The sequence below is a fragment of the Lissotriton helveticus genome, chromosome 8 (assembly GCF_964261635.1).
Source record: "Lissotriton helveticus chromosome 8, aLisHel1.1, whole genome shotgun sequence".
In the NCBI taxonomy this organism is placed as follows: Eukaryota; Metazoa; Chordata; class Amphibia; order Caudata; family Salamandridae; genus Lissotriton; species Lissotriton helveticus.
This window is the reverse complement of record NC_136069.1, coordinates 1,629,038,642-1,629,064,414: the sequence shown is the minus strand read 5'-3', so window position 1 is coordinate 1,629,064,414 and position 25,773 is coordinate 1,629,038,642. Positions and strand designations below refer to the sequence as shown.

The 25,773-nt window shown below is 45.6% G+C and overlaps 1 protein-coding gene across 4 annotated transcripts in view; it reads right to left on the bottom strand.

The window, feature by feature from the left end:
• The window catches only part of LOC144773579 (uncharacterized), a 319,451-nt gene extending 294,204 nt beyond the window's left edge, over positions 1–25,247 (bottom strand). For all 4 annotated transcript variants that reach the window (XM_078658700.1, XM_078658702.1, XM_078658703.1 and 1 more), the window contains exon 1: positions 25,178–25,247. The gene's annotated coding sequence lies outside the window, so the exon portion shown is untranslated. The remainder of the gene's footprint in view (positions 1–25,177) is intronic.
• Positions 25,248–25,773: the final 526 nt, after the last annotated feature.

Sequence of the window (25,773 nt, the reverse complement as noted above, 5' to 3'; positions counted from 1 at the left end):
CCCCCGGCACCGCAGAGGCAGCAAAGCCCCTCCCGAGCATATCAGACTAATAATCAGACAATCAGATTCATATCTGGCCCTCGCTCCCACAGATACCACCCAGCAAAGACAAAAGAAACAGTGCATCATAGTCCAATCAAGTTCAGCCCAAACCCTCGCGATCCATCACGATGACCCCGTCCAATACAAATAGGTCGCTGCGTTTCTCCACGCAGGCTCTGTCCAGCCGAACCGCCATCACAAGATTAACAGAAAATAGTAGAGTGTCAAGATCAATTCGATAGGAGGGAAAGCAGGAAAGACGGGCACAGAGTCCAAAAGTCAAAGCAAATCCACTGCCCTCCAGCGAAGAATCAGCAAAGCGGTTTTGATCACTCACAAAAAGAGGCAAAGGTGTAGTCCGACAGACGTTGGAGAAGTCACAATGGCTTACAAAGATAGTCACTTCCATCTCGGGCGGGGTCGACATAGGGCTAAAGAAACGTCCATCTCCATCGGGCTCGATAGCCGCCATCTTAGGGTCGCAGTAGATTTCCGTGTCGGTATCCTGCACAGGGTCCTCGGTAACAATCAAGGCGTTCTCCGCGGAAGAAGTATCTCGGCTCTCCAGGAACAAAGGGCTGGAGTCCAGTCTCAAGCCTATATGATCGACAATTATGATCATCTCCTGGAAGGTGGCGGTGAATCGTGTGTGGAGCTCCAAAATGGCGGCCATTACAGTGCGTAGCGACGGTGTAGTTTCAGCCCGCTCCATCGCCCCTCAATGAGCGACCGGGCGGGTGTCCGAACCTCGGAGGTCAACTTCTCCGGGGCACAGGGCAGAAGCAATGTAGAAACCACCATTAACACGTCCAAAGCACGATAGCAGTACCGTCGCCGCCCACGAGGAACCGAGCCCAGAAAACCCCGGGAGCTCAACGGGGCCTCCGGGCAGCGGAACCCCGAACAAATAGTCGGTACAATAGGCCACCGTAGGTGCTGGGTAGAGCTGTCACCAAACCACCATCCATAACGGGAGAGGAAAAACGCCACCTCCGGAGACCGGAGCCGCCCACGGTCCGCGGCCGATGTTGTTCAACTCCAACCCGGCCGGATTAAAACTCGAGGCCCCGGCTTCAAATCTGGGGTAGGCCAAGAATGGCACACGACCTATCTTTGTCGACCGAGCAGCTAGAAATTCCGGGAGTGCACCGTTCGAGTCAGGCGCAGTTCACCTGCACAGGGGTCCGGCGGGAAATCAGGATAGGAGTCAGGATTCATGAGCTCCTGGCGGAGGTCGGCGGAGCCGGGAGCTTATGCTGCCATCTTGGTTACGAGCGTAGCTCCTCCCGGGCCTGTAACATTTTAATCGTAAATTTTTATAATTCCTACGACAGAGCCACTATGACTGACCATCTGGCTACCCTTGACCTTTTCTTGGCAGATTACAAGGAGGTCAATGGCAACCATTGCTCAATCATCCTTCTGGGAGATTTTAATATCCATGGGTGTCCAGATAAATGTTTGTCTTTAGATCAGTTCGGACCCCTTGAACAGGGTGACACCCATTTTGAGCACTCTGTACAAGGAGTTCTCCTTGAAAAAAGTTTGGCTGATAATGGCTTGATGCTCCCGCAAAGGGAAGATGAGGAGACACCTACTTTCAAAGGTCGAGGTAGTTGCTCAACTATCGATTATATCTTCACTAGCCTTACGCTGGGGAATAAGATTAATGGATATTCTGTGGCGTGGTCACATTTTAGCGACCACAACCCAGTGACCCTCAGCGTTATAGATCTAGTTAAAATACCGGAGAAATGCCAAAATAGGGCTGATAAGTATGATATTCGCCCGACAGATCAGGCTCGAAGGATCAGATGGGACAGGGTTGTTCCTGAAGATTTCTTAAATAACCTTTTAATCAATAGAGGCATAGAGCTGCAAACCTGCATGGACCCTGAAGCAGGGGATAAGGAGGTTTTAGATGCTTATCTAACAATTTGTACCCAGGTAACTGAGGCTCTTATACGTCCTGGCAAAGCAAAGGACCCCGGGGGGTTGGCTGATTTGACCATAATTGCACACTAGCTAACCAAAAACTAAGGACTGCCCGAAAGGTAAACCAGTGGATAGGTCCCTTGTGGCTTCTTTAACCCCTTCGATGCTCATGACGAGCTCAGCTCGTCATGCAGTACACTGCTTGTGTGCTCATGACGAGCTGAGCTCGTCATGAACAATGGGATTTAAATAAGTACAGCACCCAGGAAGAATTGCCTTAGCATTGAAGGTGTTAAGGAAAGCCTGTAAAAGTGTTGTGGAAGCTAGAAGACGAGAAATTAGGGCAGCAGCCTGGGAAGAATTAACCTCCGTTGATGTATTAAGGAACAGTGCCAAATTCTGGTCAGTTGGTAACAACCTTATTTTCAGGATCCATGTAATAATCAATTGGATTGCGACATACAGGAACAGGAGTGGTTCTCTCATTTTAAAAAAGTCTATGAAGGGGTAAATACAGGGGAGGAGGATTCACCCACCACTGTTTTTCATTCGTATACTTTATCGGTCACTGACACAGAGGTGGCAGAAGCTATCGGGAAAATGACGAGCAATAAGGCTCCAGGTCCCGATGGTGTTCCTGCCGACCTCTTTAAGTCAGATATCAAGATATGGTCCAAAGTTTTAACTAACGTTTTTAATAGAGTGTGTAAATCCGGCATCCCGGCTACCTGGTCTGAATCAGTCATTGTACCGATTTTTAAAAGAAGGTAATAGAGGGGAACCTGTGAATTATCGCCCGATCTCGCTCTTTGACTCTGCAGTGAAAGTCCTAGGCCGTGTGGTCTTGAGTAAACTAACAGATAAATTGGAAGAAACAAATTCCCTTTCTGTCCTTCAATTTGGTTTTAGGAAGGGGCGAGGCAATATAGACCAAAGCCTCAATCTCCAATTACTAATCGGGAAATAAACAATTGCCAAAAGGGGTATGCTATATATAGCATTTATGGACCTGTCCTCTGCCTTTGACCGAGTGAACAGGTCCAAACTATGGGGTCTGCTCCTAAGCATTGATGAAAATATTGTGCATTTCCTAGCAGATCTGCATAGGGACCTCACGGCCACAGTTAGATATGATCGGCAGGGCAACTGCACGGGTAAGATTGAGATCACGAACGGGGTTAGGCAGGGCTGCATTTTAGCCCCCCCTACTTTTTACCCTCTATATTAATGAACTGGGTGCTGTGGTTGGGGAGGCGTGCAAGGACATACCAAGGGCAGGCAAGTTTGTTATACCGGCATTACTTTATGCGGACGACGCCGCTCTTTTAGCACGCACAGCAGTAGGGTTACAACGCCTTTTAAACTCATTTTATTATTTTATGAAAGCATTAGACATTAGCGTCAACTTTTTAAAATCCTATGTAATGGCGGTGGGTAACAAGGGCAAAAAAATTAAGACTCTGCATTGTGAGGGGAATGTGTTTTCCAAGGTCTCGAGATTTCCCTATTTTTTTTTTTTAAACAGTTTTTATTTGCTTTTTAGCAGTGCAGCAATACAATTATATTTCATCATCTCTGTCATGAAGTGTATACATCAAAGTTCGTACGTTTCATGGGTCATTACTTTGCATTCTTGTTCATTAGCACATAATATGGCCGATGTATTCTCACAATAAATGTTCTTATTGTGTTACATAAACTTCGTGCATCACATATTCGAGATTGATTCTACAAGAAACAGTTACATCAACCACTTAATACGCTCATTCCCTTTGGTTCCCCTCTCATTCTTGAATATGACATCATCATACATATAGTGCATCTTTTATCTCACCCTATGGGCTTGTTTCAGGTTCCGACAGTTCCTGTGGGGGTTCGCATATGTTACCGCGGTACACATTCCATTTCTCCCATATTCTGGACCATTTTTTCGGGCACCCCCTATTCATATAAACGGCCCTTTCTGCCACCATCGCCGCATTCATGTCATTCCCCCATTGTGTTCTCGAAGGTATTGTGTTAGACCCCCATTTTCTAGCGATATTCCGCTTCGCTAGAGCCATGCCCAGTGTGGCCCATGTTTGTAGCCCCCGGTTGAGGTCTGTGGGGGACCATATATTTAGTAAACAGCATCTGGGCTCTGGTTGTAGTTCTACTCCACTCGCTTCGGATATATCCGACATGACAGCTGCCCAATATGTTTGTATGGTAGGACATTCCCATATCGTGTGGTAGTATGTACCCCGCATTCCACAACCTCTCAGGCAGTCGGGCTGTGGTATGTGTCCCAGTTTGTGCAAAAGATTGCGTGTATAGTACACTCTGTGTAACACCTTTAGTTGTATAAGTTTCAGCCGGGATGGTATGGAGGCGTCTCTTGCCGAAGCTAGTGCATACAACCAGTCTTCGTCGTCTATATCCCCTAGTTCCACCTCCCACTTGCTTCGGAGTACCACCGTGGGATCTGGAAGATTATTGATGAGTTTACGGTATGTAAGCGAGATAGCCTTTTTTTCCAGATGATCAGTAAGGAGTCTATCTTCCAGTGGGGAGGAGTCTGCTAGTGTGGTCCCCGGAGGGATGGCGCCCTGTAAGGCATGTCTGATTTGCGTATAGCGGTATAGTTCGGTATCTGCCATTCCGTACTTGTCTTTCAGGGCCTCAAATGTGATAATTGCTCCCTGGTTCCACATGTCCCCTATCTTTGAAATGCCTATTAGGTCCCATTGCCTGAAGCCCTTAGTGTTGGCCAAGGTACCAAGACGCAGTGTGTTCCAGAGTGGGGTAGCAAGTGTAAAGACTCCCTCCCATCCTAAGGCCCTTTGAGCTGTATGCCAGATCCTGATCGTGTGTGCCGTCGGGCCAATGAGTGTATGCCGTCGTTTGTTGGTGTAGAGGGCTTTCATCAGTTTGTCAGTGGGGAGTATAGCTCTGTCTAGGCTGTATGCTGGATCGTGCTGTGGAGCATGCAGCCATTGGTTAACGATCATTAGTTGTGCGGCCCAGTAATACAGCTTGACACTCGAGAGTGCGATCCCTCCATCGTACCAGCTACGGATAAGTTTGGAATGTGCTATACGCGCCGGTTTACCGTCCCATAGCAGTGAGGAGATTTCTGCATCTATCACTTTGAAGTAGGTGAGCGGGATCGGAAACGGGGTATTTTGTAGTGCGTATAGGAATTTTGGGAGCGAAAGCATTTTGAAGAGTGCTGCTCTTCCTAACAGTGTCAGTGGGAGGGAGCGCCAATGTTTCACATCCGATTTGAGCCTCTGTAGTGGTTTTAGTAGATTTTCTTCCATAAAAATGGAATTTTGTGGCGTGACGTAGATTCCGAGATATCGCAAACCCCTGGTCGCTATTTGTAGTGTGCATGCAGGAGGTAATGTGGGTATTTGTCCGTGGAGTACGTACAGTAGTGATTTGGCCCAATTAATTGTGTAACCTGATATTTCTTTGTATTGCTCCAGGACGTCTAACAGGGTGGACAGGGACGTGGTCGGGGCCATTAGATAAATTAGTACGTCATCGGCGTAGAGGGAGATACGGTCTTCCCATCCAGGTTCCCACGTGATCCCCCGGCTCTGCGGTTCCGTTCGTACTTTCACGGCCAGTGGTTCCAGTATGAGCGGGGACAGTGGGCACCCTTGTCTTGTACCGCGACCCAGCGTGAATGTACGTGAAGTATGTCCATTCGCTACCACCTGCGCCAGGGGGGCTGTGTATAGTAGTTTAACCCAGCCACAAAACTTGGGGCCAAATCCCATCCTCCGGAGCACCGCAAAAAGAAAGGGCCATTCCACTAGGTCAAAAGCCATAGTTGCATCTAAGGATAGAATGGCCGCCTCTTCACGCAGCATCGGAATACGGTGTAATACGCCATTAAGGCGTCGCAGGTTGAGGGATGTATTTCTTCAGGGCATGAACCCCGATTGGTCCGGGTGTATTAATGTTGTGAGGTGTGGTTGTAGTCGTAACGCTAAGAGTTTCGCTAGAATTTTAGCATCTGCGTTCATCAGTGAAATGGGCCGGTATGAGGACGGTTGGTCAGCCGGTTTGCCGGGTTTATGTATGGCCACAATAGTGGCCAAGCGTTGTTCTTCTGTCAACCTACCCCGCGTGAGACAGTCATTATACATGGGAAGCATGTGGGGGAGGAGTTGTTTGGCCATTGTTTTATATAGTTCTACCGGCAGGCCGTTGGGCCCCAGCGCTTTGCCTGTGTGTAATGCTGCTAGTGCCTTCCCTAATTCATCCACCGTTAAGTCGTCTTCAATGTTTGTGCGTCCTCCTGTGATAGAGTGAAAAGTGGTAAGTCATGTAGGAATTGTGTGCTGTCTTCTTCCGTCACACTGCTGCGTGCAGTGTAGATCTGTTCGTAGTAGGTGGCCAGTTCTTCGACTATTCTTTGGGGAAAGGTAGTGTGTGTACCATCGGTAAGTGTCAGTTGGGCTATCCACCTGTCTGCTCTTTCCTTTTTCTCCAGCCATGCGAGCATTTTCCCTGTTTTATCACCTAGCTCGTAAATTCTATGTAGGGTATCAGTGTGCCTAGCTTTGGCCGTCTCTTCCGCATATGCTCTGTATGCGCGCGAAGTCAGGGCAAGTGTTTGTGCTGTGGCGTCTGTAGGATCTGAGGTATGGGCTAATTCCGCCGTAAGGACTGCGGATTCTAGTTGTTCCACGGCCTCCCTTTGGTCCTTTTTGTGTCTTGTAATAGTGGAGATGGCCTGCCCTCTGATAACTGTTTTATACGCTTCCCATAGTATGGATGGCGAGTCTACCGACGACAGGTTTTCTTCAAAGTAGTGCGTGGTTGTAGTGTTTAGGGCTTTCGCAATTTTGGGGTTCTTCAGGTAACCTGGGTAAATCGGGTAGATTCTCTGTCGCCTTGTGGGGTGTGTGGTATAGGTTAGATGAATTGGAGAGTGATCTGATATCCGTCTTGGAAGGTGTTCGAGGGATGTTACCGTTTCCGGGGGTACTGCTAATGTTAGTATGTAATCTTTTCGGGAGAGACTGTTGTGCGCTCCCGAGTGGAATGTGTAGCTACGTTCATTAGGGTGCTTAATCCTCCACAAATCTACAAGCCCTATTGCGTCCTGAAATTCTTTGAAGAGGTGGCTCGATCTGGTCGGGTCTCGGGGAGGCTGACGGTCAATGTCTGTGTTAAGCACCGCATTAAAGTCACCCCCGATGATCAGGTTTCCCTCAGGGAGTTCAAGTAGTAGTTTCCCTAGATCCTGAAGAGTCCCTTGGTGTAGCGATGGGGGGACATAAACCGTCAATACATTGTATGTCCGTCCCTCCCATTGACATGTAATCCCCGCAAAGCGCCCTTGGTCGTCTGCCCATGTGTGTTTGATTATTAATGGTGCCTTCTTACTTACTAATATTCCGACTCCCCGGGATCCCGAGGAAAACTCAGCATGTGTGACCATTTTGAACCCCCAGCGATTCATTGCTTGGCTGGCATTTCCCGCGAGGTGTGTTTCTTGTAGGAGGGCAATCGTGGGAGCCCTTCGTTTTAGGTATTGTAGGACCAACCCCTGTTTAATTTTATGTCCCAGACCGTTCACATTCCAGGAAATAATTGATAGTGGTGGGGATGTCACTTTGTTCAACTGGCGTTCTATGCCCATTAAGTTGTCATCTCCCATCATGTCCAGTACAAAGGGATATCTGGAGTAGTGCGGAGTGTATCCGTGTCAGAGCCATTGGCAAGCCGCTATCTGGGGAGGAAACCCAAGCTTCGAACCATCGTTCCGTTGGGTGGGTGAAATGTCTGTAGGTATCGCTTAATGTGTGATGTGAGCTGGCCTCAGTCGAGGCAGTACGTCTGAGTATATGAGGAAGAACCATGTTGAGTGCGGCGTGTATGTATGCTAGAGCTAGCCAAGCCATAAACCTAGAACATAAACAGAACAAACATATTATGTGTAAACCCCTTGCCCCCCTCCCTGCCTCCCTGCCCGGTGGATAAAGAACCTTCCACCCCCCAAACTGAGCAGAGTGCTTACATTCCCAACTTATGAGCATTGTTCGTGGGGGTGAGACTTCTGTAGTCTTCTTAGAGTCTCTCTCACCGCAAATATCATGCAATGTCTGTTAGATCAGGGTTTCTTACCTGCTCGATTCATATGTCTCGGGTCTGAGTCTTACCCTGTTCTCCAATGTCCGTTACGGCCAAATAGTCTTTTAGCCGTTGGCAGTCTCCTTGCCGTGACCGAGAGTGAGGGTGAAGTTTTCAGCCGAGCCATCTGTGTCCAATTCGGCCGTTGCGAAATAGTCCGTCGTGTTGGCTGTGGGTCAGCACCTGACTATTCAGTTTCATCAGTCATCTGAGGGCTCCTATTGCCGGTGTTCCGCTGTGGGTCGCGATTCTTGGGTCCTCTAGCCGGTCTCCAGCCCTCCAGCCAATCTTGGGCGTCTCGTGGCGAGTCAAAAAAACATGTTTTACCTTCTGATTCGACGCAGAGTTTCGCCGGGAAGATCATTGAATATTTAAGTTCTCGGGTTTGCAGTTCTTTCTTTACATCTATGAAGCCCCTCCTCTGTTGGGCTACTGCCGCCGTGTAGTCCGGATAAAAGTTTACGTCTGAATTATCAATTCTGATCGGCGGGTGTGTTCGAGCTGCTTGTAAAATGGCGTCTCGGTCCCTGAAGTTGAAAATGCGCGCCAAAATGGGGCGAGGTGCTGCTTGTAAAATGACGTCTCGGTCCCTGAAGTTGAAAATGCGCGCCAAAATGGGGCGAGGTGGAGCCCCTGGTTTGGCCTTTCCTCCGGGTACTCGGTGGGCCCGTTCCACCGAGAAATAGTTGGATAATCCCCTGGGTTTGAGCTGTTTTTGTATAAGATCCTCAACGTAGAGGTCCAAGGCCGGCCCACCTTCTGTTTCCGGTACGCCAATCAGGCGGACGTTATTGCGCCGAGAGCGCCCTTCCTGATCGTCAAGTTTGGCTCTACTGTTCCCCTGAGTTCACCTCCTGACCCTTCCTTCCCTCAGCTCCGTAGTCTTCTCCAGCGCCGGGATGCCCCAGGGTAGCTGCGCGCTTAAGAAAACATAAAATCAAATCAAATCAAATCAAATCATTATCGTTTTCTAGGTGTAAGACCCTCCGTTGTAGGTCTGATGTGTCCCCAACGAGTCCTGTGGTGGTCTTCTCCACTTCTCCGAGGCGATCCGACATTTTTGCCAAGTCTGCCCTTATTAGTGATCCGTCTGTAGATATGGTGCCCATTGAGGATTGCATCATCTTTAGGGTCGCCATCACGTCGTGGAGGGTGACCTTTTCGGTCTCATTTGATGCCCCGTTGGGTTGGGGTGACGTTCGCTGTGTGTCCCCTCTTGGGACGTCTGGCGGGTCCTTATTGTAGGCAAATTTGTCCAGCTTCAGGGTCTGTTGGCCCCGTGTCCCCCTGCCACTCATTCTGCAACTCACAGGAGGTGTCCCTCTGATCTAGATCAATATGTGTCCCGGGTTGGTGCAGAGCTTGGTGGGGCAGTAGGACTGGCGCCGTGGTTCCCGGGTGAGTAGGGCCGGGTAGTCGCTCTCTGGCGCTCGGTATGCGATCAGTGGCAGTACCTGCGTGTGTTAGTCTGTTAGGTCGTTGTAGCAACAGGTTTCAGGGCAGGGAGTGTAGAGCTGGTTAGATAAATCCCTCTTTCAGTATTCAGGTCAGCCTTGGGCAGTTCCTAATGCTGGGATTCGTGCGAGTTTCGTGCCTCAATACCTCCGGGACGTGGCTGGGTGTTGGCGGCTGGGTCTCTGCAGTGGTCCGCGGTCTGGTGCTCTGCTACGGAGTCGTTGCGGCTGCTGGAGAAAGTCGGGTGCCGTGACCAGTCGCGGCTCGTGGCTTGTGCGCTCGCGGCTATCGTCCCCCTCCACTGGGCCGTTACTACGCTGTTCCTCCGCGATGTGGGCAACAGGGGGAGGCCAGGCGGGGGTCTCGCCGAGGCTATGTGGGCTGAGGCAACGTTACGGGAGCGCGGCGCCCCTGTGCCTGGATATGCGCCCGGTCGTATTGCAAGGTGTTCGCCCGGTCGGGCCTGTCTCTCACCTCAGTCCCCGGCTTCAGGCGCCAAAGTAGGCCGCAGGGTGGACCTCGACGTATCTCCGCAGTTCCGCTACGTACCAGGACGTAAGTTGGCTCGCCGTGCACCGGAGGAGTAGTGTAGGCAGGCGGTGCAGAGTATGAGTTGCGGTATTGCGGATAAGTGACCGGATTGTTTATGAGAGGGCTGCGGCCATCTTGGCTGGTCGCTAGCCACGCCCCCTCGAGATTTCCCTATTTAGGGGTCATTTTTGATGATAGCTCCACATGGTTGCCTCAATTGGCTGCTAAACGTAATGTTCTCTCAAGGTCTACTTTGGCTGTACTTGGTTTTTCGCGGAAACTAGGAGTAAAGCCGTTGCAGGCCGTGCTAAAAGTCTATGATGCCAAATGTGTTTCTTTAGCAATGTATGGAGCAGATTTATGGGGCTTTAAAAATTTAAAGATGCTGCAGATCATAGAGGACAAGTTTCTGAAGACTATTTTATCGGTTCCCCAATCAACCCCTGGTTACATTGTCCACCAAGAATGTGGGGTGGAATACTTGGAAGATAGAATAGCTTTAGCACCGCTTTTAAAATGGATTGCAGTGTGGTTGAACCCTGAATTGGAATTAAATCATGAGGTTTTGAGGGATTGTTTAGCCCTGGAGCATTGTAATTCCATCCCATGGCTGAGTTATGTTAAAAAATGTGCGGATATACTAGGACGCCCAGAGCTGTTTGATCAGCCAACTAAACTAGTTAAGGGGGATGTGAAATGGGTAAAAAACACATACATGCTCAGCAAGGGACTGGACAGAGAAGATAAAGAGTTGACTAAACCAACTGTAAGGGCTCACCAACTATTGATAAATTCCAGCGAGATAGAGCTGTATCTGAGAATGGTCAATAACGCTAATCATAGATTCCTGTTGATCAAGTTCAGGTTGAATAAATTCCACCTCCTTCTTACTGAACGTCCAGGTTGGACCAAGACGACAGACCTGGAGATCTGCCCTTGTGACGGATTCTCCATTATGGATACTATGCACTTTATGTTTTTTTGTAAATATTTTAATTCAATAAGAAAAAAGTTCATTCAACCTCTAATTAAAGATAAAGGGTTCAGACAAGTTAAACCGGCCCTTATGTACCTTCAGCTTCTGTCTAATACTTGGGAAATTTTTAAGGTAGCACATTTTTTGACAGTAGCCATGAGACTAAGGAAAAAAATTAAGTAGACTAGCTGTAAATAGTGGATTTTAAATAATTCTGGAATGTCGCTAGATGATGATTTTTTAGTTTCTTGTTTCGATTCCTTATCCTAGCCTCCATGTGCCAGAAGGAGAGCGAGCTGAACCTTTCTGTGTGGACAGCATTTTCCCCAGAGCTGTTAAGTGGCTCGGAGCACTTATCTGGATACTTTCCGTTTTTTGTGAATGCTGAAAGCTACAAGGATACTTTTCAATGCGCCGATGCCAGGCAAAAAGAGGATACATCTGTGACTGCACAGAACCACTCTACACTACCAGAGGATTATCTGCAGTAAGATAAGTACCTCGAACTTGACTATATGAAGTAATGGTTGATTCCTTTACTACAAACACTTACCAGAGTCTTCCCAGGTGGAATTGAATAGTTTTTTCCTTTTTCTTTATTTTTCTCTTTTGTGCATTTTCTGTTGGGAGATGTGCGGCTGCATTAATAGTAAGTACATTACACATTGAGAAGCATTGTGTTTGGAAGTATAGGGGGTATTTCATATATGTGTATTGTGTCTCACTTACAGGGGAGACGGTGGATCGTAGGAGTGAGGTCTACAACTCCTGAAGACATCCCTATTCTGTGTTATCCGGCTGCAACTTTATTGTTTCCTTTGTCCCTTTTTTCCCTTTCCCCTATGGTGGTAAGACCTGTAGAGTGATACATATGTACTCATGGGTGTTTCCATATAAGGGGAAGGGTTAACTAGCATCAACCATCGTTCCTGCTGTATCCGTCTGTAAAAGGTTAGTGGTTACCCTTCCTCTGTTGTGACATCTTCGTTGCCTATTCTTTCATATTATCAGGTTTTCTGCTCTCTCTCTCTATCCGTTATTCTGATTATTCTTTCCCCTCAGGTTTTATGTTCCATTTGATAGTCAGTCTACAGTCTGTTGCAGTCCTGTATCTGTTTACAGTCAAATGTGGCTTGGTATCCATTCCCATCAGATAAGGGAAGGCTTCAGATGTTGCCACTTGGTCCTTCTGAGTCTTATTCATCTCAGTGTTTTCAGTCTGGGCCCACCTTTACACTGAACAAAACAGTCTCTATAATATCAGGTGCGAACTATGACTTTGTTACATGGCTATTATTAAGTTCAATCACCTGAAATCAATCCAAAGGCTTTTCTCCAATCTAACAAGAGATTTCTTGCCATATATCAGTACATTCCCTACTTTGTTATTCTGTACTGCTACTTTGCTTCTAGTTCTCTATTTACAGCCAGCGCCAGTTTTCTGCAGTCCTATGATCACAGTTTTTTATGAGCAGCCTGGCATTTACCTTGCGAAATTACCTTGCTAAGAATTACCCATCCTTGCCTTCGCTCCCTGACAATGCCCGAGGACAATTTGTTGGATACTGATGAGAATTTGGAGTTGAAGAAAGAGGCGGTCTACAGCACCACTTCTCAACCTTTTGACTTCTGTGAACCCCCACTGAACCATTACTGGAATCAGACCCCTGTCCTGCCCCAGAGAGTCATTATTTGGAACCCAGGGACCCCCAACCTAAGCAATTTCTACGATTTCAATCCAAAACAATACACAAATAAGTATTCATCAAACGACTGCTCAAATCTTTAAATATTTTGATTAATTCACAATCAAATATGGATTTTTTTCCAATTTCTTAATTTTGCTTCCATTTGTGTTTATACATTATCCATTTTTATTTATTAACATTATTTAATTGTGTAATCTGACGTGGATCCCCAGGGGTCCCCGGACCACAGGTTAAAAGCCAGTGGTCTACAGTATTGGGAGCTTCACTTCAACATTTTCCCAAAAATGCTGGTCGAGATGGCTATCCAAGGGATTTACTTGTTAAAATTAAAGTTGCTCTGCGGGTCCTCTACCTGTTACTCAAGGACATACTCTTCCACAACCCGATAATGTCTCTTTCAACCGAGGCATAGCACCTTCCCTCTTGAAGATGGAAGGGGATAAGAGGGTAGCAGTGACTCAGTTAGGCTTCAGGATTCCTCACACTCCATTTAAAAATGGAAGATGATTCAGACTTGACTGCCTACAGCATTGATGTCAGTGAGGGGAAGGAGACTTTGTATGACTAAGAGAATCTTTTATCTTATCTGATTATGATCATACCCCAGAATTGAGTAGTAAACACGTTTTTGCTGAAAGCTCCAATCACAGAGTTTCATTGCCTGTAAGCAGAGGAAGGAATTATGTACATATTATTCCTACTGGAAAGAACCATTCCTTAATGTTGTATAAAAATCAAAAGTGTTCCTTCTCTATATATTAATAAAATAGGATACATAGACAGACTCATTCTACTCAACAGGTTGAAGATATGCAGGCCCGTACGTATGACCTGAAATTATATATTGCTCACCATAATTGTGAACATTGTAGAAGATTACCAATGCCCTAAACTGAGACGCCTCAACAAAGCTCATTGGGTTCACTGAAACTGCAAATGAAACAAATGTCGGCTGATCTTTCTAATTTACTTTCCAGAAGAATGGGTACTGCTGCTCCTATATTTAATTAATCACAGAATAAACAGTAAAATGTGACTTGAATAAAAAACACAACAAAAGAGAGATCTGGGAGTTTAATTTATGCCACACAAAAATACTGTACTGGAAGGAACATGCCTGTAGAAGAGACATGGAGTTAGCTTTTACAATGTGCTGTGGGTTCAAGCAAGACACCTGAATCAAAAGAATTAATGCAGTTCTACTGGAAGATGGTATACCTTTTACTAACTCTGACAGAAGATAATACGTAGCACAATTTCCCACCTTTTAATATGTGTACCATATTTAGACAACTAGAAGCATGATTTAGAAACTAGTGAGAAATCCCTCCCACTTTTTTTCATAACAATACACTATCTGATAAAATTGCATTGGTCACAAACTTCAGTTTGAATTTACTTTATTGTCATGCTTCCGAATTAAGGAGGATGCTGTAAAGCAGACAATGGTTCACCAAGTGATTTGAATCCAGTAATCCTTTTTCCCAGTATTACGGTAATGGCGACACCGGAGTAAGACCTCCACCCTCCAACAACAATATCCAACTCCCGTAGAGGCCGGCTACTAATTCAACCATCAACATTCTTACACCACTCGTGACCCACACATTCTACAACCTCATGCGGCACTCATACCAAAACCCACGAGCCCATACCACACACCTTCCCCCCAACAGCACAGGACAAAAAACACAAAAACTATCTAATTTGAAATCAGCAAAACGAGCAGGCATCTTCCTCACTCTGTTTCCACGACGTAAGACATCAGTATCGACTGTACCAAAACTCGCACTCAATATTGGAACTAAAACTAGCATTCCCTGCCACTCCATCGTTCCTATGATTACAGCTACTACTCCCTTCACCACCATCATCTCCCAACATGTAACCACTATACCCTTCCTCAATCGGCACTCTATCACACGGTGCACCATCTTGTGCACCATACCGGTCACAGAAAGTTAACTGACGGAAATTCCATTTCCTACCATCTTCCAACTCAACAGCACTTCCAAACACGCTCCACACTCTCAAAGGCTTTGACCACACACTTTCACCCTTCAAAACACTCCTACGATTCCTCACACAAACCATTTCACCTACATGAACAAGAGGCCAATTGATTTTACCACCTGTTACTGAGTGAGGAGTAAAACGATATGCCATAAGTCTTTCTTGTAAAGCCTTCCTCCAAGGCAACCCTGCTCTTAAAGCCAACTAAATCACTTCCCTGACCACTCTAATGAAACGTTCCACTTGACCATTTCCTTCAGGACGATATAGAGATGATCTTATATGTTTGATGCCCATCACTCTTAAAAATTATTGCATCTTCTCTGATACTAATTGGGATCCATTATCTGAAACTAAAGTCTCAGGTACACCTTCTCTTGAAAATACATCTTTCAAAAACTCAATGACCCCATTTGAAGTCACATTACTCACCATCCTTACCTACGGCCACTTAGAATAATAGTCAATCAACACCATTGCATAACAGTCCCTTGCTGACATTGCAGTGAAAGGCCCCATAAAATCTATAGCAACTTTTTGCCATGGCCCCTCAGGTAATTCTACCATAGTTAACGGTACACACAAGGGTTTGACAACCTTATCACTAGCTCCACAAACCTTGCACTCTCTAACCTAATGATTCACCATGGAATCAACACTAGGCCACCAAAAACATTCCCTTCTTCTTCTTTTAGTACTTGACATGCCTCCATGCCCCTTGTGGCTCCTCTCAATAATGCTTTTGCGCAATCCAATTGGAGGTACGATTTTGTCCCCTCTCAAAACAATACCATTTGACACACACAACTCTCCCTTTATTTTCCAAAATGCTCATAATGCAGATTCTCTCTGCCAACCATCCCTGATATATTTCTCAACCTCCTTCAACATCACATACTTTCACGCAACCTGGATTCTTCTGATAACGTGTCTTCAACTCCTTCACTACCAATTGACACAATGTCTTTAAAGGTAAAAGCCACTTCACACTCGTTCACCTTCACCACTTCAGTATCAATCAAACTGGGTAACCGTGAAAGTCCATCAGCAACTAGGTTTTCCTTCCCAGGAATGTATTCTATTTCATAACTAAACATTTGCAATTTAGAAGCTAAACGAGCCAATCTAGGAGTCAAGTTCCATCCGCCTTCGGGTTTCAAAATGTTTACTAATGGCTTATGGTCTGTGCAAATCTTAAACCTTCTTACCCACACATACATAGAAACCTTTCAGCAGCCCATGCAGCAGCAAGCAATTCTTTTTCAATCACGGAGTAATTCCGTTCAGAAGGAGTTAGCGTACGCGAAGCATATGCCACAACCCTTTTGTCACTCTTAACATGTTGTGAAAATACAGCTCCAATTCTATATCCTGAAGCATCCACTGACAATACACATTCGGCTGATGGCACAAACGGTTTCAAACACAGTGTTACAGAAATTTCTCTTTTGACATTTTCAAAACATTGTTTTTGTTGTAGGTCCCCCACCCACAAATGGTAAATTTTTCTTGAGCAATGCTCTTAATGGTTCCATTTTTGATGCATAATTCTCGATGAACCGAGAATAAAACTCAGTAAGTCCCACAAAAGACATTAATTGTTCCTTGCTTTTCGATTCCGGAGCAGATAGAATTGCTTCAACATGGCTAATTTTGGGTCGAATATCATCCTTAGATATGACGTGACCAAGGTATTCCACTTTATGTTTTCCAAAAACACACTTCTCATTCCTGTTAGTCCATGTTCCCTAAGAGCTCTCAAAACTGTATGCAAATACCTGTCATGAAGTTCTTTATTCTTCCCAAAAATCAGAATGTCATCTTGGAAAACCCATGCACCTTCAATCCCACGCAATATTCTTGACATTTCCCTTTGAAAAACAGCTGATGTGCTAGCTAGTCCGAACGGCATGCGCCGATATCTAAAAATGCCTTCAGAAGTAATAAATACTGTACAATGCTTTGAACTTTCATCTAATTCAATTTGATGATATGCACTTGCTAAGTCTATTTTTGAAAACCACGAAGAACCCCCAACAGAAGATGTTAATTCTTGTAAATTAGGAAGAGGTAATGTATCAACCCAAATGGCTTCATTTAAACACCTCAAATCTACACAAAAACGTAAATCACCATTGGATTTAAGGGAACTGACCAGTCCGAGCTCTCCACTGGCTCTATGATTTCGTCCTTGCACAATTTTTTAAGAATCCCTTCTAACTTTTCACGATAATTGATAGGAACATTTCTGAGTTTTTGTCTTATGGGACACACCTTCTCGTAGAATAATATTGTGTTTAAATTTCGCCATTTTACCTATGCCATTAGTGAAAACATCAGAATACATTTTCTTCAGTGTGGAATATTCATTACTAGATTGTGGGTCTTCACCTTCATTTCCATTCTCAATAGCAAATACAGGAAATTCCAAACTAGCATCAATCTTAATAGCTAAATCAACGACAGCCTAATATGGTTTCACCTTTATTGGACACATAAACCTTGCCCAGACACAACTTCATTCCAAAGCATACATCTGCCCATAAATACCCTTCTAAAGGAATCTTATGGCCGGAGTAACTGCCAGGATTCAAATCAGGTTCCAACAATGTCCTACTGGGCCATAGTTTCCTAAATAGCTCCATGCCCATAATTGTGTACCATGCACATGAATCCATCATAGTATTTATTTCCACTCCGTCAATACGCACCATACATGTGGGTAATTTTTTTACCTTGCTTATAACTACCTCTGGTTTATCATGAATGCTAAACACTTCTCCAACTCATTATCATGCAACTCATCATCATGCACTTCGTCTTGAATAAAATTAACTTTATTCTTAAAACTATTACATGCTCTACTGAAATGGCCTTTCTTCTTGTATGTAGTACATACTTTATTTAATGCTGGGCACCAATTGAAGTTAGCTAAATGGCTACTAGAACCGCATCTATAACACACAATTCTCCGTGGTTCAGCAATTTTTTTGTTAGGATTGCTCCCAATTGTTTTACTATCTCCTTTACTTCTGCTCTTGATATCTTTACTCCCAACACTCACTTGACTGGCATTACATTTCTCACTCCCTAATTCACTATTTTCATTCCTCACTTTATGTATAAATTGGTCAGAAACTTCAACACCCCTAGCAACTTCAATAGCTGCCTTCAATGAAATACTACCACATGACCACAATTTCTCTTGGATCTTCTTGGACTTTGTCCTCATTAAAATGTGGACACGTAATACTGGATCATAGGTCATACTGTCAAATTTGCAAGTAACCGCAAGTCCCCTCAAAGCAGAAACATATTGGTCGATAGATTCATCAACTTTTTGCGTTCTAGTATAAAATTTTAATCGCTCCATTACCACATTAATTTTTCTGCCAAACCTCTCATGCATCTGTTTAATCGCATATTGATAAACCCCAATATCACCAGCACTATCTAACACAGGTACATTTTTTTTTTTTGAAAAACTTTATTGTCAGGAATGCAGGATACATAGTTTCATTAACATAGGTATGTCACGTTTGAGTATCAGTTTTTGCATATTTAGGAATAAACGATAAAATAGACCGTATTACAATACATAACTTTTGTCACCTTGAGTATGACATGAGGTTGTCAGAATCAATTACTACATAGAAAGTACTCAGTTCCATACCTTTATGGTAACGGAGAAGCAGAGTATTAATAGGCACATGTTCCCGTCCCTAACAATCTCAACGTGTAGCAAACATCAAAAAACTATAAAACCCAACCAAAGTCATCACTTGACAATGAAGCATATATTCTCACAGTCAGCGGTAGGCCTCTTCATACATTCTGCACTGTTTCCCAGGTACAATTGCAACCCGGTCCCTCCCCGCACATCTCATTTTACAGTTTATGTATCCATACTGTCTAGTCATCGTCCTCCTCTGACTCCGAATCCTCACCTTCCGGCAAGGGTGCACACGGCTCTCCCCTATATTTGTTCCACGGTAGCCAAACCTTATTCCATTTACGGGGGCAAGCCCGTAGCACATAAACTGCCCTTTCCTTCACCATTAGGAGGTCCATATATCTGATCCAGCCAGCCACCGTAGGCAGTTCCGGGGCACCCCACTTTTGTGCGATATCACGTTTTGCCACAGTCACAGCCAAAGTAACCCACAGCTGTCCATACCTGTTCAGGTCAGTAGGGTCCCAGATGTTCAACAGGCATTTACGGGGTTCAGGTAGGACCGACACTTCAATGGCCTGGGAGACTGTGCGCATGATCTGTCTCCACACTTCTTGGATTTGAGGGATTTCCCACAATGTGTGAAACAGAGTACCTTCTTCCCCGCATCCCCTGAGGCAGTAAGGGTGCGGTGCCCTTTGTATTTTGTGGAGAAGTGTTCTGGTGTAGTAGGTGCGATGTAAAATCTTGAGTTGCACTAAACGGAACCGTGCCGATATGCCTACCTCTCGCGGTGATGCAAGGGCCTCGTTCCACTCTGTTTCATCCATCTCACCTATTTCCTCAACCCACCTCTCCTTAAGCTTCCGAGTGGGCTCTGGCAGGTTGTTAATCAGTTTTTTATATGTGAGAGAGGTCGCTTTTTGCTCCATAAATTCCGTCAGCAGCCTGTCCTCTAGGGGTGACGATTCAGGGAGTGTGGTTTCGGGTGGAATTGCCTGCATTAGAGCGTGTCTGATCTGCCCATATCGGAATAACACAGGTACATTTTTTAACTCTGTCAACCCCACAGCACCTAGTCTATGTTTAAGGAGAGATAATTTTCTCTCTTCAGAACATTCATCTTCCTCAAGAGCCCCAAACATATCAATCCATAAATCCCACGCAATAGGAGGTTCTCCTAATTCCGCTAAAAAAAATGGTGGAGGTTGAATCGTTGCAATGCTAATAAGCAAGAAGAAAAGAAAAAAAAACAACATCAATATTATAAATTACAGTTTACCAAGGTAAGTTTACTCACGGAATTTGGATAGAAACTGTTTGCAAGTCAATTTTATAAATGAACTACAGTCACCAAAAGTTCTGTGATGAGGTGTGCCTGTCACCGAATTGGCAACCACGAAAGTGTGCCGGTCACTGGTGATAAAACGGACAGTTAACTGGATGAAAAATAAGTCTCCTCGGAATGCTCTGCAAATAATTGCCAGCAATACTATTACAATGTTTTCTAGAACCAGGATCAATACCAAAAGCCGTTACCTAAAAGGATGCAAAGCTTCTATAATCCAGGAATGACTTCGGTGTTTTTCAAAATGGCCACCACGTTACTCGCGTATGACGCTTGACGTTGTGGGTGTACTGTTGCTAAGCGCTTCAATGCCAAACAACCTCGAACGCTGCTAACACGTTACTCACGTAATGACGCTAACGTCGTGCATGTGCTGTTGCTAAGCGCCCCAATACCAAACAACCACGAGCATTGCTAAGCAACTTGGACGCCTTGCCGTCAACCGCAGTTGAGCTTGAACAGTTGCGTGGAATATCGATAGACGTCACGATTACTTCTTTAATATTTCCAAAAGAAGGAAAATCCTTTTATCAGTGGCACTTGGATTCAGACGATCATCGTGCAGGAATATGCAATTTCGTAAATCAGGTCGTTTATGGCAATAAAAATAGCATGGAGTCTTCAAAACCATCAATAAGTAGACAAAGTACTAAAATCAACAATCAGCACATCCCCGGTGTGGCTGTGCTTCCGCTCGTCGCCACTGTAAAGAAGACAATGGTTCACCAAGGGCCCGATGTAGGAGCCCTAATACCGGTCGGAAACGGCCGATTTCGGCCGTTTCCGACCGGTATTAGGGTTTTCTAATGTAGGAGCATGCTTTACAGAATCGGTATTTTACAAAATCTGTATTTACAGATTCGGTAAAATTACCGAATCGGTAAATACAGACTCGGTAAAAACACCGATTCTGTAAAAGCACATGTAGGTAGCACATCTTTGAGTGCCGCAGGCCTTTCAGATTCGGTATTTTACCACCCAATCCAATTGGGTGTTAAAATACCGAATTTAGGTGTGCATGCACATGTGTGCATGCACACCTAGCCATGTGACAGACAGACATGCCCTTAGGGCATGTCTGTGTGCCACATGGCGCACCTGCCTATTTTTGGGGTGCCAGAGGGTGTCAAAGTGACACCCCCTGCAAAATTCGGTATTTACCGATTCTGTAATTACAGAATCGGTATTGCCCATTGATTCCTATGGGCTTCAAGGCCCATAGGAATCAATGGGCAATACCGATTCGGTATTTACAGATTCGGTAAATACCGAATCTTAAAGATTTGGTATTTACAGAATCTGTAATACCTACATCTCCCCCCTTCATATTTACCGACTCTTAAATACCGAATCGGTAAAATTCGGTATTTAAGAGTAGGTAAATATGAATTACCTACATCTGGCCCCAAGTGATTTAAATCCAGAAATCCTTTATTCTAGTATTAGGGTAATAGCGACACCGGAGTAAAACCTCCACCCTCCAACAACAATCTCCAACTACCGTAGAGCCAGGCTACCAATTCAACCAGGCCCGGTTCTAGCGGGTGGGCCTGGTGGTGCCAGGCCCACCCAAACATGAGCCAGGCCCACCCAAACAGGAGCCTTGGCCCTAGCAGTGAGGGCATGAAGGCAGGCGTGCAACAGGTCGTGTTTGTCAGCCCGGGCCGAGACAGCTTCCCGGGTGGGCGCACACACACAGAGACAGTTTTAGAGATGATCGCAGTCGCACACAAGTACTTCACAGGTCTTTAAAGACCATTTAAATGTTAACGAGGCTTTGTTTATTTCTTCACCCCTGCATCTCTGCATGGTGAAAGGCGACAAATCCTTTCTTTGACAATGGTAACCTTTGGTAAACTTTGCCTACTGTCCTGCTGCGTTGATATTTCTTTTTCTATGCAACATAGGAGAAAATAAGTTTGTTTATTCCTAATCACCTTTCCTGACCCCTGCAGCGGCTTATCACATCAAGCTGGGACACAAAGTTTGACTAATTTAGTAGGTAAGAGAATGTGTCACTACATTTTTTTCTTTTTAAAATCTGCACAAGCCCAGCAGAAAACACACTTTGTGTGTGCTTCATTTAAACAGTTTTTATCATTATCATGGCAAATGCAGGACAGCAAGAAGACAATACAAAATGCACAGATAACGCTGGTGATTAATGATCCTTCTAGAGAGCAATCATTTGTCTGTTAATAGTTTTTAAATGCAGGTGAACTGTATTGTATGTGGATAGCTCAGTGGGTTACCGCCTTTGTCACAGAGATCCTTGTGTTACTTGCAGTTCAGAAGTTACAATCCTAACATAGGACAGTGACCAATGAACTGTCACCAAAGAGCTGCATACAAACATGAATGGTATAGTTAGAACTTCACTTTTTTTGTTTTGTGATATAGTTAGAACTTCCCCAGTCTTTCATCATTCTAATATTGGTAAAATGAGTATGTTTGGGCAGATATACATTTTTATCAGTAAAGCTGACCCCCATGGAATACTCTTTAAACCCTTTAGGCCCTTGTGTTGCCTCAGACCAAACACTCTTAAAATATACTGCTCATCAGTATGGATGACATGTGATTCCTACACCTTGTTATCTTCATTGGTTTATGTGACATTCCCTATAAACTGATTTACATACTTGTATGATTCATTGTCTCTGTATAATGTGTGTGTGGTGTAAAGTACTGACACACACTGATATGAGTAGCGCTATACAACAAATGAAATGCATATGAGAGAGGGGCTACGTATAGATGAGGGGCGCTGGTGGAGGGTGGCAGTGAGGAAATTCGAGGAGGAGGTAGTGGAAGGGGCTATGGAGCAATGAGGGGCACTGTTGGAGGGTGGTAGTGAGGGAATCCGAGGAAGAGGTCATGGGGTGGAGGGAGGAGCTAGGGAGAGATGAGGGGCACTGATGAAGGGTGGTAGTGAGGGAAATCCAAGGAAGAGGTCATGGGGTGGAGGGAGGAGGGAGGAGCTAGGGAGATATGAGGGGCACTGATGGAGGGTGGTAGTGAGGGAGTCTGAGGAGGAGGTCATGAGGGGGAGGGGCTACCGAGAGATGAGGGGCACTGGTGGAGGATGGCAGTAAGGGAATCTGATGAGGTCAATAGGGGGAGGCTATGGAGAGATGAGGGGTACTGGTGGAGAGTGGTAGTGAGGGAGCCCGATGAGGAGTTCAAGAGCGGGGGCTACGGAGAGATGAGGGGCACTGTTGGAGGGTGGCAGTGAGGGAATCCGAGGAAGAGGTCATAAGAGGGAGGGGCTATGGGGAGATGAGGGGCACTTGTGGCGTGTGGCAGTGAGGGAATCCGAGGAAGAGGTCAATAGGGGCCATGGAGGGATGAGGGGCACTGTTGTAAGGTGGTAGTAAAGGTATTTGCTGAGAAAGAGGTTATTGGTGCGGCGCCAAAAAATACTTTTGCATCAGCGCTGAAGCCGGCCCTGTCAAGGCCTTTCTGTTTTTGTTTATTTAATTAGCAGTCGGGCCATAAGGGCTACTGTGGAACATACTTTAAAGTGCCTGCTAATTATATTTACTGCTATATTCAATGTTTTAAGTATGAAGGTGATTTCACTAATGTTTTTACCAGGAAATATGAAAGTGGAGCCTGATGGTGCCTGATATGGGGCTGAGGCCCAACGTCATCTGTGAGATAAGGTGCACTGGAGAGGAATAGTGGCTAATCAAGCCTGTAAGGGAGTGTGCTGCAGAGTCCCTGGTCAGGTGGAGGTAGTAATGAAGAGGGATTCTCCATGAGGCTCGCACAGAGGGAGCCCGAGGAATAATAATAATAATAAAATAATCCACATTTGTAAAGCGCACAATCACCCGTTAGGGTCTCTAGGCGCTGGGGGCCGTTGGGAAGATTAAGCAAGCTATTGCCCAGAGTCACATGGTGCTGGACTAATCTGCTGCCGGAGCCAGGGATCGAACCGTGATCCCCCAGCTTCCGGAGTCAGTCGCCCTGGCCGCGGCGCCACACCTCTTCCTGAGGAATGTCACTTGCCTGATACTCCCACCTCAGAAACCTCCTCTTCCCATCAAAGTAACATTACATGGAAAAAAACTATTTTTGAGAGTAATAACATTAAAAAGAGATTTGGAAAAGAGTGAGATTTACTGGGCCTTGTAAGACTAAGAAGAGATAAAGGCGGGCCCTGAAGCAGGCCTGCCTAGACATATATGCAACAAATCAAGCCCGCAGTGGCCCACCCAAATGCACCCTTGGCCCACCCAAATAAAAATTCCTGGAGCCGGGCCTGAATTCAACCATCAACAATCTTACACCACTCGTGACCCACACATTCTACAACCTCACGCGGCACTCATAACAACCTCCACGAGCCCATACCACACATGCTAACGAATATCCGAGTAATTCTGATGGTTGAATTCTCTACTGTACCAGATGATAGATACAGAGGGGTAAACTGTACCGATACAATCAGCATAGCAGCTATTTATTTATGCAGAAAAAACACTTTATTTAGTAAAAGTACTGACCAACAAGCGCAAAACGGTAGTCGTCTAACAAAGACGAGGTGTCTGTGTTATTTGCTTGCAAAATGATCTGGAAACGAAGACCTGCATGCTTCACTTGTGTGCATTTCATTTACTGTCTGGGCTGGGTGACTGATGGGTCTAAAAGTTCTGAAGGCACTGATATGAGTATACACTGTGCACCAGTGTTCCCGCTCGGTTTTTGTTGTTAGCCTAACGTCAGTGAATACATCACTTTGCACCATGAGAGAACGTAAAATTGGATAGATACTGAACATACTTGGAGCAATAATGTTAGCATATTTTTAAACATATATTACCAGTCTCCTTAACGTCTATCTATAGGTTATTCCTTTATCTAGTTTATTGCAGCAAATGTTTTATTTTGAAATGTAACTTGCAACCAGTACTCCTGTAAATCGTCCATCACTCCAATCTAGTCCGCGCTATACAAAAATACTTAACTAAATAGAAAATAAAAAGTACCAGAGCGGTGTTGATTGACCACCTAAGTCTGTCATCGATTATCCTGGTTAGTTTCTAGTGATGTAATTAGACTTGCAGAAGTGGTGTGTGGGTTAAATGCTCAAGCCTGGGAACAGTGCACAGGGTGGGTGGCATTAAGTGAGGTGAACCCCTTAGTGAGCAGAGGTGAGTGAGGTGTCCAGAGAGTTGACGGTGAGCATCAGTGGAGCCTGGTGGTGTCACAGACCACCCGCTTAGAAGCCTGCTGGACGCTAGAAGCACGCCTCCCGTCCCGCCCTGCACAGGAGCTCCCCAGGGCCGCGCCCCGCCCACCCTGGAGGGCTCGCTGCTGTACGCCCCCGGCGCTGCACTCCTCCCCCACCCCCTCACCTGTTGTTCGCGTGGCCCGCCACCTCCCCCGTACAGACAGAAGCAGCACAGCACCGGAAGTGCGGCGGGGCATACCACCTGCGCCGGGAGCACAACACTGGGAGCGACGAACAGCGCGGCGGCCATCTTGCAACGGCTTGAGCGCCATCAATGTCGTTGGGAACAGTGGAGGTTTTCAGGCACTTCCTGGAGAACAGGCAGTTGTCTGCTCTCGTTGCCAGCTCGGGTGATATCTGGAAAAGAAACCAGCGCACAACATTACTGGCACAGTGGAGGCAGAAGCCGCCGCTTCATTAAAGTCGCGGTTCACAATCCGGCCTCAGACAAGATGGCCGCCACACATTGCACTGCCAGTCTCGGAAAGCAGCGCCAGGTGGGGCACAACAAACACTGGGGTGCAAGAGGAGTCATGGGGCACAGGAAGCGGGGCGCATATGTTCCCTTAAGTAATAGGTGTGTTTTGCCTCAGCCATCTCTTTTTTTTGTGGCCTTTGGTAGGTATTGTATTGTAATTGCATTTATATAGCGCTTACTACCACTACTACCACTGACGAGGCTTTGAATCGCTTTTTCGGCGGGTAGCACGCTACTCAGGA